Source organism: Phalangium opilio, unplaced genomic scaffold, assembly GCF_054372755.1.
Source record: "Phalangium opilio isolate 3A_F unplaced genomic scaffold, DU_Popi_V2 ptg000095l_1, whole genome shotgun sequence".
In the NCBI taxonomy this organism is placed as follows: Eukaryota; Metazoa; Arthropoda; class Arachnida; order Opiliones; family Phalangiidae; genus Phalangium; species Phalangium opilio.
In genome coordinates, this window is record NW_028324200.1 from 2,884,334 (window position 1) to 2,901,382 (window position 17,049).

The following is a 17,049-nucleotide window of genomic DNA, read 5'->3' on the forward strand; positions in this document are numbered from 1 at the left end:
TTAATTCCTTGTAAATTTAGAAAAAGGCCATTATTTTAAGGTGTAATCAGTTATGCTATGCGGTCTTTTCCTTTAAACGTTTTGTCAGTCTGTTTAAGGTGTTTAAAATTTCAATAGAGTTTCCTCATCGTTATAAGAAATCAGATATTGAAAGGAGAGATTATGGAGATAATAAAGTTAGGTCAGTCAAGGTAATTGGACTTTTGCGCCGAAATATTTATTTTGTTGTTATAAGTTAATATTATCGAGGAATAAATTGGTGAAGCTAATTTTTCTATCGAAGCAATATATTAAATAATATTCCCATTAAAAAGTAAACGAATATTCTAACCTTGAGGGGTGTTAAGCGCAAGTACCAGCAAGTTAGAGAGAACTAAAATGACTCTAGTCCTGGAGTCCATCGTATCTTGTTAGAAACCAACTTAGGAGAACGCCGAACAAACCGTTGCCCAACTTTGAATATATAATCCGAACTCGAAACGCTAAATTCTAAAGAATGGCATTAACAAGCCAGAGTCGCGTTTAAAGGAAAATGCGATGCTTTCGTAAGTAACATACTAACCATAAGTGTGCACTCTTGCCATCTATTTCTGTCACGCTATATTTCTTAGAGGTTTTGTTTGTGTCCTGTTATCCAAAATGTGGGATTTTTGTTGATAGTAATGGACGCCCCAAATCAAGTTATGAAAACTGCAGTATTTTACTGTTGACCCCCTCAAATTTTAATTTAGAAACTGAGCAGAGAATGCAAATTAAAAAGCACTCTAATCATAACTTGTTTAGAATGACCATGGGGACATAATTTTCTTACAAGCATAAGTTCATAAGATATGTTGGTCATAAGTTTGGCACTGCTTACAAACTGGAGCTTGTCGCGACGTCAGTGAGGTAGGTCATAGATTTAGGGTGAAGCGACAAACGCCTGGTGAGGCGCTGATTTCAAAGGCCGCTTAGTAATGCGGATTAAATTGGAGCTAGATGGAAGTCCTGCAAAATTAATTAACCACAGATTTTTGTCGACTTCAATTGACTCGCTTCTGTCGTTCTCCTTCTCGAAGTAGTCATATCGAGCTGTAAGTCTCTCAGTAGCTTTACATAAGTTATGCATTTTTAACTCAAAATCTCTCACAGAACTCTTGGTACAACAATTCTTATCCATGCTATTTGCCCATAGAACCAACCAAAGCGGTACCAAACATGGGCACCGTCCACTGCTAAAGTCAAGCCCGTGAGGGTCGTGACGTTTTACCTAGGCACTGACGTCACAAATGTATATTAATGTATGTATTAATCTCCTTATTTAATTTATTGGCTGTGCCCCTGACCCATTCCGGGTTCTCATTGCTTCTACAAACTGAGGCAGCTTTTCATTCGCATGAAATTTAAATCGTTTATCAGCTTGGATGGGTAGTTGAAGACAATGTTAGTGTTAGTTGAATCTTCGTATTTCAATTTTGAGTTCATTTCATACTTTTAGTTGTCACGTTATTTGTGAATGATATTATCTTTTTGTCGCCCGTTCCTCTCGAGGGGAAATCGGGGATCGAATAATCTTTCTCTATCGTCGTTCGAGTGCGTGCCATCAATTGAAAACACTTCAAGCAACATCCTTATCTATAGCGAGAAAATTACGAAACACCGATTTGGAATATTCGTAAGAAAACCCCCAACGCCGTTTTGGTTCACTACAAACCTTCTTATTAAAGGCTCTTTTAGACGATCCAACTTTTTGACTCATCTCGATGGTTCAAAAAGTTGTATCAACTTGCCCAACCTTTGAAAGGAAAAGTGATGTAAATCCTTCCTTTTCACACGACTAAACCTTTACCGCAAAATGGAACTCTTTAAGCGCCACCTACCTAGGCACTTACTTTTTTGTAATTCATCTTGATTGGCTGAAGAAATAAATTGGATCATTGATCCAATTTTTTCTAGCAGACGTTTTTGGTGACTCAACTCATCCATCGTCTATTCACACTATCCAACTAGTTGATTCAACTCGAGTAGGCTCATCAAGCTGAGTCAAAAAGTTGGATCGTCTGAAGGATCCTTTAATCTTCGACGCACATTCTTAAATTAAATGAGACGTCAGTCTTTCCTTATGTTTTCGAAGATCCGAGTGCTCGTCTTTTGTCCGATTACGAATACAAATTGTTTCGAAGGGGGTCGTAGTAGAGATGTGAGTCGGTAATTACCGGTAATTTACCAAATACTGCGTAAATTACCGGTAATTTATAAAATACCATCCGTAAAATAACGGTAATTTACCAAATACCGTCTGTAAATTACCAGTAATTTACCAAATACCGTCTGTAAATTACCAGTAATTTACCAAATACCGTCTGTAAATTACCAGTAATTTACCAAATACCGCGTAAATTACCAGTAATTTGTAAAATGCCGCATAAATTACCAGTAATTTATAAAATGCCGCATAAATTACCGGTAATTTACCAAATACTGCGTAAATTACCGGTAATTTACCAAATACCGTCCGTAAATTACCGGTATTTATGAAATACCATCCGTATTAACGGTAATTTACCAAATACTGTCCGTAAGTTACCGGTAATTTACCAAATACTGCGTAAATTACCGGTAATTTACCAAATACCGTCCGTAAATTACCGGTATTTATGAAATACCATCCGTAAATTACTGGTATTTATGAAATACCATCCGTAATAACGGTAATTAACCAAATACCGTCCGTAAGTTACCGGTAATTTACCAAATACCGTACGCAAATTACCGATAATTTACCAAAAACAGTCCGTAAATTACCGGTAGTTTATAAAATATCCCGTTAATTACCGGTAATCGTAAAATTCCGCGTAAATTACCGGTAATTAACCAAATTCCGTCCGTAAATTACCGGTAATTTATAAAATACCATCCGTAAATTAACGGCAATTTACCAAATACCGTCCGTAAATTACGAGTAATTTACCAATTCCGCGTATATTTCCGGTAATTTATATAATACCCCGTTAATTGCCGGTAATTTATAAAATGCCATCCGTAAATTAACGGTAATTTACCAAATACCGTCCGTAAATTAACGGTAATTTACCAAATACCGTCCGTAAATTAACGGTAATTTATAAAACACCGCGTTTAATACTGGTCATAAATAACCGGTAATTTACCAAATACCGTCCGTAAATTACCAGTATTTTAACAAATACCGCGTAAATTACCAGTAATTTATAAAATGCCGCGTAAATTACCGGCAATTTACCAAATACTGCATAAATTACCGGCCATTTACCAAATACCGTCCGTAAATCAGCGGTAATTTATAAAATGCCATCCGTAAATTAGCGGTAATTTACCAAATACCGTCCGTAAATTAACGGTAATTTATAAAATATCGCGTAATTTACCAGTAATTTTCTTAATACTGGTCGTAAATTAACGGTAATTTATAAAATACCGCGTAAATTACCAGTAATTTTCTTAATACTGGTCGTAAATTACCGGTAATTTACCAAATACCGTCCGTAAATTACCAGTATTTTAACAAATACCGCGTAAATTACCAGTAATTTATATAATGCCGCGTAAATTACCGGCAATTTACCAAATACTGCATAAATTACCGGCAATTTACCAAATACCGTCCATAAATTACCGGTAATTTATGAAATAACATCCGTAAAATAACGGTAATTTACCAAATAACATCCGTAAGTTACCAGTAATTTACCAAATACCGTCCGTAAATTACTGGTAATTTATAAATTACCATCCAAAATTACCGGTAATTTACCAAATTCCGTCCGCAAATTACAGGTGATTTACCAAATACCCTCCGTAAATTACCAGTTATTTATAAAATACCCCGTAAATTACCGGTAATTTACCCAATACCGTCCGTAAATTACCGGTAATTTACCCAATACCGTCCGTAAATTACCGGTAATTTAACCAATACCGTCCGTAAATTACCGGTAATTTAACCAATACCGTCCGTAAATTACCGGTAATTTACCGAATACCGCGTAAATTAATCTGTGTAAGAAAAAAATACTAATGAATAATGAGCTCTCTGTCCAAACTCTTTTACATAGGAAGCTAAAATTTTGCAAGGACATATTAAAGCGATGTTAATTGCGTTATTTGGGGGCTTATCAAGAACAATATTTCAAAGTAGTAGTGTTACAATTTTCTTGAGTAGTGATTGGGCAATATCACGTGACTCTGCAAATAGATTCAACGGAAATACGAATGCCTATTCCCAATAAATTGATAACACTACGTAAATTCACTCATGCCCAGTAGAGCTCTATTTTATGGAAGATATACTTGATATAGGCCTCGTCCCTACATAACGGATTGTACATCCCTTTAAGAAATCCAAGGTCATCATGAAAATGGCACTCAGAATTGTAAAAACATCTTCCAAAACTGAATAACGTCCGTAACTTTCAACTTATCTAATATTTAGAATACTGTTTCGCTATATCCTATAGAAGGTCATCATGGCTTTTTGGGGTTAATATGCCGCCTTTTTTTAAAATGGTTGCCCGAAAAATTTCAAAATTTTCATGACGGGCTAAAGTAGTCTTTATAAAGAGAGAGTGAAAAGAGCCAATGATTTTGGTAACATTTTACTAATACTAGACGTTCGGACGAACGTTTATGACATGTGGAAGCCCATAAGTCCACAATGTAAGTCTAACCCAAAGTAGATAGGGGAACGAAAAGCACTTGGAAGACCCCTCGCGCCATCAAAACCTAGAAACGCCCTTTGCTCTCTCTCTCTCAGTTCCTACCCCCTCGCGTAGGAGGGGCATTGCACATTGCCAGTGCCCATTTGCAACGGCAAAATAGATCTTTAAACAGTTTTAAAAAGATTGCATACGGATATACGGTAAAGCAACATCTGTCAGTGCTTCTGGGCGACAAAGTTTGAGGGAATAAGGGACTTGTCGGCGATCCTCCTCTACAGGTGCCGACTACCGCGTGTCCGCAAGCGGTGACTTACCCCAATTCCGCCATCCGTCACCGCCTGTACAAACCTCATTTTCTTCCCTGTTTCATCACATACGACCTAGCAAGGTAATGGATCCATGAATGAACTGTTATCCGATATGATTTGCCTGTATGATCTTCTTAAGTCGAAACATGAAGAAGATTGTGGTGGTTATTCTGCATTTTTTGCCTGAACTAGGTGGATTAGTCAACTAAAATGGGCCAGATCCTGTAATTATATGTGACATTGGGAAATACAAAAATTAAAGAATAAAAATCAACACCCCGAATTTTGAAACGATGTAACACTTGGTCGATTTGAATTTTCGTTTAGAGCAGACAATTGTTTCAAGTTTTCACCGGCTACTGTCTCGGGGCGCTGCCGTCGCTATGAACTACGTCTAAAAAAATTTATAAGAGTGTAACATGGCTGCCAGATTCTTGAAGTTACTACTCCTTGGATCTGGCAGGGTGTTTTACCTCCGTGTTACATGCTCCTCCTCCTATCTAACATCACTGTGAATTATTATTTTTACTAAACAGTTACAGTCGGCCTCTAGTCGAGAGCAGTTCTCCCCCCTTTTTGTTTTGACTTCTCCAAAGACGGAGTATTTTTGTATTAAACGTGATAGTTGCGGGATCTTTATCCCTTCGTTAATTTTTGAGTAACTCTAATAAAGTTAGAAGGAACCTTCTATTTTTTGGATTCAAAGTAAGTTGTCTTTATTTCTCTTTATGGCCCTCGGGAAAGTCCCCTTTTAATTTAGTTATTCCTTACCGAGGGTTATATAATTGGCGCCCGAACAGGGACCCCGAAAAAATAAGACTAGGCCTTAAGCCTTGGTTGGTCCCGTAAATTTTTTATTTATCATTGTCGGTATAACCGCCCCACGTGGTGCTAAGCCTCGGCTTCCACAAGGGTAAAGCATTAAAGATAATTCAATTAAATTAAATCTAACTTAATCATAACTAATTTTAATAATTAAATGAAGTTAAAATTATCTTTATAATTGATGTATTGATGTATTGAATTTAGATGACTTATTTATATATTTTATAAACTTAACTTGTTTGAATAATTTGATAAATTGTAAAGTTAACTGACTTATTTAACCGATCATTAAATAAACAAAAATGGCTTACTATTCGGACAACAATAAACAATGGAGATCGCCTCGAACATCTGAGGATGAGGAGGATGATGTAATACTAAAGAAAAGGGAAGAGCAATCTAAAGAAGATCTGTTTACTTCTACGGAAGATGATGGCGACAAGCTAGCACCGCCAGAAACAGATGATCCATTGGAGGAATTTAACCGGAAACTTCGTATTGAGGAAGAGAAAGACGAAGAAGATTCAAGAAAGAGGACTGCAGCCTCTTCAGAACCGGATTTCTCTCCCTACCTACTATTCCCTCATAAGAGTATTCCTGCCCCTAAGAGAAGTTTAACTCCCTCTAATTTCCCTCCTCAAACTGGGATTGATTCCCTTGATTATCCCAATCCAACGTCCAAAAAAGATAAGCCTAAAGTTAGTTTTTCAAACACTTTACCAAATCCTAGAGTAAGAACTATCGGAACCCAAATATCTCCGTCTCGACAGATCCCTCAATTGGGACCAGACACTCCCGACGAGGAATTAAAAGCCTTTATATTACCCTTACTCCAAACATTGGCAGATAATTCTACCCAAAATATAGCAATACATAAAGCTATAGCTACTAGTTTGGATAAGTTAGTTAGGTATCTACCTACGTTAATAAATAGAAGTTCAACTCCTCAGCCGGGAAAAGACCCTATCGAACCTCCAGAAAGGTTAGCTTTTTTGGGATCGTCTAACGATAACGCCACCGAGTTTTTAGCAGCTTTTGAAGAGTATGCAAAATTTCATAAGCTATCAAATGAAGAAAGGTTAGCTGCATTGCCTCTCCTATTACGAGGGCATGCCTTGTATTGGTACAGGGATTTAGTCCGTCAATATGACGATATGTGTAGTGTAAACCCTTCCCATCCTCATCTAGCTTGGAGAACATTTAAGAAACACTTTAAGGTTCAGTTTAGAGATTCCGAAGCTGACTCTAAGCTTAAGATAGAGATAAACCATAGAAGTCAGAAAGATAAGGAGTCGGTAGAGGATTTCTTCGGGGAAGTTATGAAGCTGAATTTAGGGATGACCCATCCTCTTTCCGAAAAGGAGCTAGTTCCGATAATTAAGAGCAATCTGAAAGATGAACTTAGAACTCCCCTCCTTTTCTTACAATTTACCACTATGGAACAGTTAAGGAATTCCTGTAAAACCATAGAAAAGGATATTGAAGTTAGGAGAAAGAATGCTGAGAAAAGGGAAAAGAGGAAGTCACCCCCTAAACCTAAGGTTAAAGCTGAGTCTTCTTGCCCAGCTAATAAGGGCTCAGCCCATAGTCAATGTTCCCCCGGGCATTGTCAAAGCCCTTGTCCTACTTCTCCTTCACATCCTAAATGGGAATATCCCTTGAAACCCTTAGACTCTAAATCGCAAGCTAGAGCTCAAAACACTTCTAATAGAGGTCAACGATCTTATAATAGATATAATCAGAGATCGAAGTCCCCTGGTCGTCAATTGGCCTTGTCTTACCCCTCTACACGTACGATCACCTGTTACAGTTGTCAGGAACCTGGTCATTTTGCACCCGATTGTCCAAATAAAAATATGATTCAGTCGGGGGAAGCCCAGACGGGAGAGGTCCCTCGTTGTCCCTCTCCCGGTGCCCAATAAATTCCCCTAACAAGAAGCGTGTCGCGTTTCCCTTGAGGATTGAATCAGTCCGAAAGGGTTCAGTTTATAAAAGGGTTACTATTCCCATTACTTTTGAACACGCGACAGTTCACGCTAAATTAGATAGCGGGGCCGATGCCTCTTTTATTAGTCTTGACCAGTGGCAGAAAATCTGTAAATATAGAAATTCTTCAGAATTACCTGAAGATGAAGAACTAGATTGTGTAGTTTGGGACGACGGCCGTTATACGTTTACAAAAGGTTCTCACGAACTTGAGTTTACTCTTAAGTCAAATGAAAGTGAGAAACAATTTAAATTTAAATTCTACATAGTTCCTTCCCTCAATAGTGACTTTATACTAGGTCAAGATTTTCTTGAAGAAAATAGGGTCAAATTAGACTTTGAATCGTCACATTGTTTAGTGGGTAACTTAAAGATCCCTTTCTCAATTCCATCCTTTAGATAAGGAGATTGTAGAAAACATTAGGGACGCAGTTTCCGCAGCCCCTATTTCTGATGAACAACGTCATCAACTAGAAACCCTTTTATGGAAATTTCCTGAGTTGTTTTCTGATAAAGTAGGAAGACCAGGAATAATCTTCCATGAGATTCATACGGGTAATAGTCCGCCCATCAAATCTCAACCTTATCGTGTAAATGACCAGAAAAGGAAAATTATTGAACAACATGTCAGGGAAATGCTAGATGATGAAATCATTAGACCCTCAGTATCTCCTTGGGCTTCGCCCGTAGTTTTAGTTGATCAAACAAAACGGGGTAAACCCTATAGGTTTTGTATTGATTACAGAAAACTGAACCAGGTTACCATTAAAGACCCTTATCCCTTGCCTAATATAGAGGATATGTTAGCTAGGGTTGGAAGACCGAAATACATAACAACACTTGACCTTAAATCAGGGTATTGGCAAGTGGAAATGCACCCTAAAAGCAGAGAAAAAACTGCTTTCGTGACTCATATGGGAAAGTACGAATTTAATGTACTCCCTTTTGGGCTATGTAACGCCCCTAGCTCCTTCCAGCGTTAAATCGACGAAATATTTAGAGACGCGGATTACTTCCAATTAATCGATTATTTAGATGATTTAATCTCGCTTAGCGAAGATTGGGATAAACACTTGACGTGTTTAGAATATGTCCTAAATAGATTAAAGGAAGCGGGTCTCACCCTAAAGTTAAAAAAATGTCGTTTTGCTCAAAAAGAAGCTACCATATTTGGTCACATTGTAAATGAAACAGGGGTGCATATAGATCCTTCTAAGATAGAAGCCATTCGGAAATTCCTTCCTCCTAAAAATATTAAGGAAGTACAGAGATTTTTAGGTATGGCAGGTTGGCATAACCGTTTTATTAATCACTACTCTCACATAGTAGCACCTATTAATAAACTTAAAAGGAAGGATCAGAAATTTGTTTGGGGCATCGAACAGCAACAGGCGTTCGAAAAAATTAAGGAAGAAATATGTAAAGCCCATCCCTTATCTTCCTTTAGAAGGGATACCCCGTGCATCTTAACTACCGATGCTAGTGATGCAGGGTTAGGTGCCCTTCTTTCCCAAATACAAGATAGTGTAGAAGTTCCTATAGCTTACGCTAGCACAGGTCTTAAAGACGCTGAAACTAGGTACTCCACTAGCGAGAAAGAGTGTTTAGCCATATGTTGGGCAGTTAAGAAGTTTAGGCCCTTTCTAGAAGGTCGCAAATTCACTGTCCTCACTGACCATCAGGCTCTACAATGGTTATTTAAAATTAGGGAACCAAATTCTCCTCTAGTTAAATGGGCTATGTACCTTCAAACATTCTACTTTACAATTAAGCATAAAAAAGGAGTAGAAAATGTAGTAGCAGAGGCTTTGTCGAGGGCCCCGATAAACTTTTTAAGTATTGACTTTAGCTCCTCTACTTCAAATTCTACTTGTAACCAAGATCCAACTAGTAGTAGTACAAGTCAAAATTCTACCAGTGGTAGTAATTCAACTTCCTCTGGTGATTCTGTTGAAGGTCAGATTTGTCCTCCGGGTCCTAGAGCCTTATATTCAGTCTTTTCAATAGAAGACGTAAGAAAATCAAAAAGGGAAGACCCCTTTGCTTCCCCTATTATTAATTCCTTGCAAGGACCTAACCCCGTTAGGCATAAACTTTTCGAATTAAGAAATGATCTTCTTTATAGAAGACCGTACAGGAACTATCCTGAAAAAATTTATTTACCTCCTCGTTTAAGGCTAGAAGCCATGAGGTTATTACATGACCACCCACTATCAGCTCACAGGGGCAAAGATAAGACCCTAAGTAAAGTGACATATAGATATTGGTGGCCTACTATAGTCAATGATGTCAAGGATTATGTTAAAGGATGCACTTTATGCCAAAAATTTAAGGCTGGGAATAGAAAAAAGCCAGGGCTAATGCAACCCTCCGAAATAACAAGTCCTTGGGACCAGATTAGTGTCGACATAATGGGACCTTTCCTTCAAAGTAGACACCACTTTAAATATTTAATAGTTTTTGTCGATGAAGTTCTTGGTAATGCAGAAATTTAAATAAACTTGAATGAAATCAAGAATCACTGTTCCTGCAATAAATGCGTACCCGAGTGGTTAGACCTTGGTGATGATGAACAAGTAGAAAATTTAAAAAAAATTATAAATGGGAAGATAATCGGGGGAACTATAATTTGCTGCAAACAAATCGAGGATGTCACAAAATTTTTAAACGATGCTGATAATTTAGAAGGCCTTGTCCAATGCGTAACAGATGATTTAGACTATAAATGTATGTGCCAAAGAAGACGTATTTTAAAAGCAACGTATAAAAGCTATTTGCATTCACGCAGAACACCAGTACCCTTTACAAACATGTAAAAATACTGTTTAATTATTATTTGCACTATAACTGAAGTTAATATTATGTTATTTTATTTTAGGATACACCGTTATACGGCTTATCGTTCTTATACTCATTTAGTTTTTGATAAACTGGGAAGAGCAGTTAGGAAACCAGTTCCGCTTTGCGTTCTTCTTGACATACGGAAACATTTTCCTGAAAATGATGTTCATTCTTACACAAGTTACAAGGCTGGAGTTGAAATTGAAGCTTTTAGAGCTAATTAGGCCATAATTGTGATAATTAATTAATGGTTAAAGTCCTTATAATTTAGTGATGGCAAATTATCTTTTAAGCCATATCTGTGTTTAATAGGGTATTTGATAATTATCAGTAGACTTACTAGAACTATTCAGATTTAGGTTTTAAATTTTAATTGTTCTTTAGTCCTGGCTTAAACTTAATGATATGTTTGGTCAAAGATCTTCAAGTTTTTTAAGTTAAATTTAGTGATGATTAATTGGTCGAGGTTCCTAAATTAAATTAAGTGATCATTAATTTCTCAAGCTTCCTAAATTAAATGTAGTAAATTAGCCAAAGCCCTTATTTTAAACTTAGTGATATTAAAGTTGCCAAAGCCCTTATCTTAAACTTAGTGATATATAATTTTTGAAAACTCTGGACTTAAATTTAGTGATATTTAATTTTTGAAAACTCTAGACTTAAATTTAGTGATATTTAATTTTTGAAACCTCTGGACTTAAATTTAGTGACATTTAATTTTTAAAAACTCAAGATTTAAACTTAGTGATATATATATTAATTTGGAGAAAGATGTTATCTTAATTTTAGTTGTATTAAATTGACCAAAGTTCCAAACGTTGGGAAAATACAGCTTACTAATTTCAACCATTTAACACTAGTGGATATTAAGTTTTTGTAAATCATAAAGAGTTTTTAAATTGAATATATCATTTGAAAAGTATAAAATAATTCTTTTTCACTCAAATAGCCTTCTTTTTGCTGCATCAATTAATATTTGTTTGTCAGGCCGTGGAGTTGGCGCAATATTACTTCTCTTACGCGTAGCTGTCATCAAATTAGCAAGGGGAATTTCATCTTCATCAGTTAATTTGCGTTCGACAATGCTTTAAAGTATCTCATAAATAAATATATATGACTTGGGCTCTTTGAGAGGCCCCTCGTGCCATTCACCAGTAGCTTTTGAGTAAAAGTGTTCAAATTCTTCCTTGTTTGTGTCGTTTATTGACTGGCTTGACTCTTTTTTCAAAATAGAATTTTCGTTCAACATTGAAATTGTGGTCCAAAGCTGTCAACATTGTTCGAGCTTCCATAACATCATGGTCAAATTCTTGCTGTTTAGGGCAACATTTTGTTATGAGGCTATGGTACGATTCCAATTTGGACGTATGAGAGAATGCGCAAACGTTCTTTATGTCCTTCAAGAGCTTCTTTTTGTGTACAATGTTGTAAAGAGCGTCGTAAGGGGGGTGTCAGGTGTCAGCCATTTTCTCTTCCTTTGCACTTCGGTTGAGAGAGGCTCATGGATACAACGTTGATGGTGAGGAAGGCTTGGAAAATAATGAACATTTGTGACGTGAAACATGACCGATTTCCACATATCAAGCATAACATGAGGGCTCCCCTTGCAGTTTTCTGCGGCAAACCACATATGGCGGCAGAGGGATTTAATCCAAGGTTGAAGATCCTTGTTAGCCTTTTTTTGGCAATGGCTGAAATATTTTTTGCCAGACTTTTAGCCAAATGCCACACATCAAATTGATGGTCTATTGAAGGATAGTTGTCTCTCAAAAATGCGGTTATCTGTATGTGACGATCAGTTGTTATCATGGAGATTTCCATTCCAAAGCTTTCCAGTTTCTTGATGCATCTTTTTAAACCTTCCAATTCCATGTTGCTGGACTTAAATTCAACCTCATTTTTGCTTATAAGCTCAAAATGGATACATTTATCGCTATCGTGATCGAGAAAAGTGTAACCGCAATATTTAGCCGAGTGTCCTGGTGAATCAAAACGACCATCTGCAGAAATATTTACTCGCGAAGAGTTTTTTAATTTCCCAATAACATCCATTTGCTCTTTTTTCCATGCTACCCTAATTTCAGGTATGGCGAAATTCTTTTGGATGGAGTAGAAAGTGTTCTTTTGGATTCCAATTAACCCCATGAAGGAAAAAATTGAGTTTATACGTTGGAAAGTCGATCCAGAGAGCAATATACTTGAAGCCAACAGCAAATTTTCTGCTGGCATTCTTCCCAACAAAGGCTGTGAGCGCCACATAAAATCATGGTCATTAAGACCATCATATTCACTGTTACTAGGCTCCCGCTGGTTTGTGATTTAAAATTTTCTGTTACGTCAAATGCGCTTCCACAGTTAGGTTTCACACACCGCAGTTTAGACATCAGCCGGATCAACTGGCTCTCGAACACTATATATTTCTTCTCCTCGACTATTGTCTTTGGAATGGATTTTTAAATTGGCGAATAGTTTGATGATGAAGCCGAGTCCAATAAACTGGGTTCATAGAGAGAAAGATTTGGAGAGTTTAAAGGAGAAACCTCTGAAATAGTGCTTATTGATGCGGGAGATGAATTTCTTTCTGTTAACGTGATAAATGGGGAGTGTGCCGCAGTTTTACTATGGCGGAAAAATATCGTGTTAGAAATGGACTTTCTGGGTGTTGAATGTACTATCTTAACGGAGTATGGATGGTCTCTTGGCAGTGATTTTAATGTCTCGTCATGTACTGTTAACATATTTAGGTTAGGTTAGGTTAGGTTAGGTTAGCTTAGGTTAGGTTAGGACTTAAGGTTTTCAACCTATTAGGTTACGCGATTAGTTTACCATTTTTACATGTTAAAATGAGTTAGGTTAATTTAACCTAACGTTTTGTGACATCAGGTAGGGACCTGATGGTTCTATGGGATTTTAACATGGTTTTTTTGGACTTTTTGGCATATTGCTAAGTTTCTTCCTTTTGCTTAGTGTTAGGTAGAGTAAGTTACGATACCAGTGATTACATTCCTCCTTCAATGCGTTTGGGCCTCTTTACTATTTGTCTGTATATTAGCAATTCCGCTGTTTTAGCTTGGCTTTACTTCCTTTGACAAGCTTTGCTTTACTTCAATTGTCAAATTATCCGTAAAACAAGTTATCTTATCCTTTACTAGCATTGGACCTTTTGTGTCGTTTATAGTGAGATGCGTGAAACAATTTTCGGTTTAGATGCGTGAAACAAGTAGCATAGTAAGTTGTCTTGTACTTTACTTGGGTAGGATTGCACTTTACGTGACCCACCCAACTAACAATGGTTTCTAGTTAATTGGACCATGAGGAGTCCGAAAAAAATAGTTAAAAAATTATTTGGCCGCCGCAAGTTGGTCAAAAAAATTTTTGAAAATTTTAAAATCCATGCACTTACCGCCATTGCGAACGCTATCCGCTTAACGCATTCTGCACTCAATCTTGCAAATAAGCCGAGGAGGTCTGTGAAAAATTGCCGGACTCGCGCCGGAGTTTTATAGCTATGGATTTTTTTAAGCTTACGGAAACATTTATTTCTGATAAAAGGAGGGAAATATAAATGCGAGAAAAACTGAAATGTTTTGGGAAAATCGTTGAATTTTTTGGGAATTCAATAATTGATAACGGTAAATTTTGAAAAAAACTGTCAAATTATTCGGGATTTTTTTTAATTCACTCAACATTATTTTTGGGAAAATGTGTCAAATCCTTGGTAAATATGATTTTTTGTAAAAAAAAATTTAAATAAAAGGCGTAGAGAAAAGGTGTCAAAATATAGGGAAATTAGCAAATGTCAACGTCAATATTTCAGAAAAGGAGTCTAGTTTTTTTGCAACTATATTTTGGGAAAGGCGACAAATTATTGAGAAAGAACCAAATGTCAACATCAATATTTTGGAAAAGGCGTCAATTTATTTCAACAATATTTCGGAAAAGGCGGCAAATTATTGGGCAGTTAGCAAATGTCAACATCAATATATATGAGGCGTCAATTTATTTCAACTCTATTTTGGAAAAGGCGTCAATTTATTTCAACTATATTTTGTAAAAGGCGTCAATTTATTTCAACTATATTTTGGAAAAGGCGTCAATTTATTTCAACTATATTTTGGAAAAGGCGTCAATTTATTTCAACTATATTTTGGAAAAGGCGTCAATTTATTTCAACTATATTTTGGAAAAGGCGTCATTTTATTTCAACTATATTTTGAAAAGGCGTCAATTTATTTCAACTATATTTTGGAAAAGGAGTCAATTTATTTCAACTATATTTTGGAAAAGGCGTCAATTTATTTCAACTATATTTTGGAAAAGGCGTCAATTTATTTCAACTATATTTTGGAAAAGGCGTCAATTTATTTCAACTATATTTTGGAAAAGGCGTCAATTTATTTCAACTATATTTTGGAAAAGGCGTCAATTTATTTCAACTATAGTTTGGAAAAGGCGTCAATTTATTTCAATTATATTTTGAAAAAGGCGTCAATTTATTTCAATATTTTGAAAAAGGCGTCAATTTATTTCAATATTTTGGAAAAGGCGTCTAGTTATTTCAGCAATATTTTGGAAAAGGCGACAAACTATTGGTCAATTATCAAACGTCAACATCAATATTTTGGAAGTCATTGCAACTATATTTTGGAAAGAGTGCCTATTTTTCGGCAATTTGATAAATGTAAACACCTTTTCCAAAATATCGTCCTTTACATTTACCAAATTCGGGAATAATTTGATGCCTTTTCCAAAGTATCGTCCTTCACATTTATCAAATTCCCGAATAATTTGGCACCTTTTCCAAAATATCGTCATTCACATTTATCAAATTCCCAAATAATTTGATACCTTTTCCAAAATATCGTCATGCACATTTATCAAATTCCCAAATAATTTGACACCTTTTCCAAAATATCATCCTTCACATTTATCAAACACCCAAATAATTTGACACCTTTTCCAAAATAACGTCCTCCAGATTTATCAAATTCAGATTAATTTGACACCTTTTCCAAAATATCATCCTTCACATTTATCAAACAACCAAATAATTTGACACCTTTTACAAAATAACGTCCTCCAGATTTATCAAATTCAGATTAATTTGACACCTTTTTCCATGATATCGTCCTTCACATTTATCAAATTCCCGAATAATTTGACACCTTTTCCAAAATATTGTCCTTCAGATTTATCAAATTCAAGAATAATTTGACGGCATTAACCAAAATTTACCGTTATCATTTATCGAATTCCCCAAAAATTCAACGATTTTTCCAAAACATAGCAGTTTTCTCGCATTATATTTCCGTCCATTTATCAGAAATGAACAGTTTCAGTAAGCTTAAAAAAATCCATAGCTATATCTCCGGCGCGAGTACGTAAATGTTTCCGGCGCGAGTACGTCAATTTTTCACATTCCCCCCAGGCTTATTTTGCAAGATTGAGTGCAGAATGCGTTAAGCGGATAGCGGCTTCAATGAGGGTAAGTGAGTGGATTTTGAAATTTTCAAAAATTTTTTTAACCAACTTGCGGCGGCCAAATAATTTTTTAACTATTTTTTTCGGACTCCCCACAGTCTAATTAACTAGAAACCATTGTTAGTTGGGTGGGTCACGTAAAGTGCAATCCTACCCTTTACTTGGACCTTTTGGGTTGTTCAATAGTCGGATGCGTGAAACAAGTAGCATAGTAAGTTGTCTTGTACTTTACTTGGACCTTTTGGGTTGTTCAATAGTCAGACGCGTGAAACAAGTAGCATAGTAAGTTGTCTTGTACTTTATTTGGACCTTTTGGGTTGTTCAATAGTCAGAGGCGTGAAACAACTTTCGGTTTAGATGCTTGAAGTTTACATATTTCAAGTTTTTCTTCAATATCTCACTCCAGAATGAGTAGCAGACGACGCGTTCTTCAAAAGCACAAAGATAAATATGTTGTCTATTCTGCCGCGAAGCTGCATCTCCTGTCCTCGCGTTAGATTATTACTCCTACTTGAAACTTTGATAGAAAATTTATTGAAGCAGCTATTAGTCTTCGAAAACGAAGCTAGACCCAGGGGCGATCCCTTGGGTGGGACAGGGGGAGGCTCCCCCCCCTAAAATTTTGTCGAGTTGGCAAATTGTCGCTCACTTGGCAAAATGAAGCTCAGGGAAATTGAAAATGGACCTAAAAGGCCAGGGAAATGTCAGGGAAAAATATTTTGGAGTGAAATTGAAATTCTGGAAAACAGTATCAGAGTGACCGGAATCAGAGATTTGAGTAGAGCCGAAAAATCGGGGAGCTCGCTTCGCTCGCTCCGAATATAACTTTAATGGGATTCTATTCAAACAAAATAGTATTCTTATATCAATAACCATAACGACTCTTGTCAATATGATTCAAGTCAATTTACAATATTCATTGTACGAGGGAG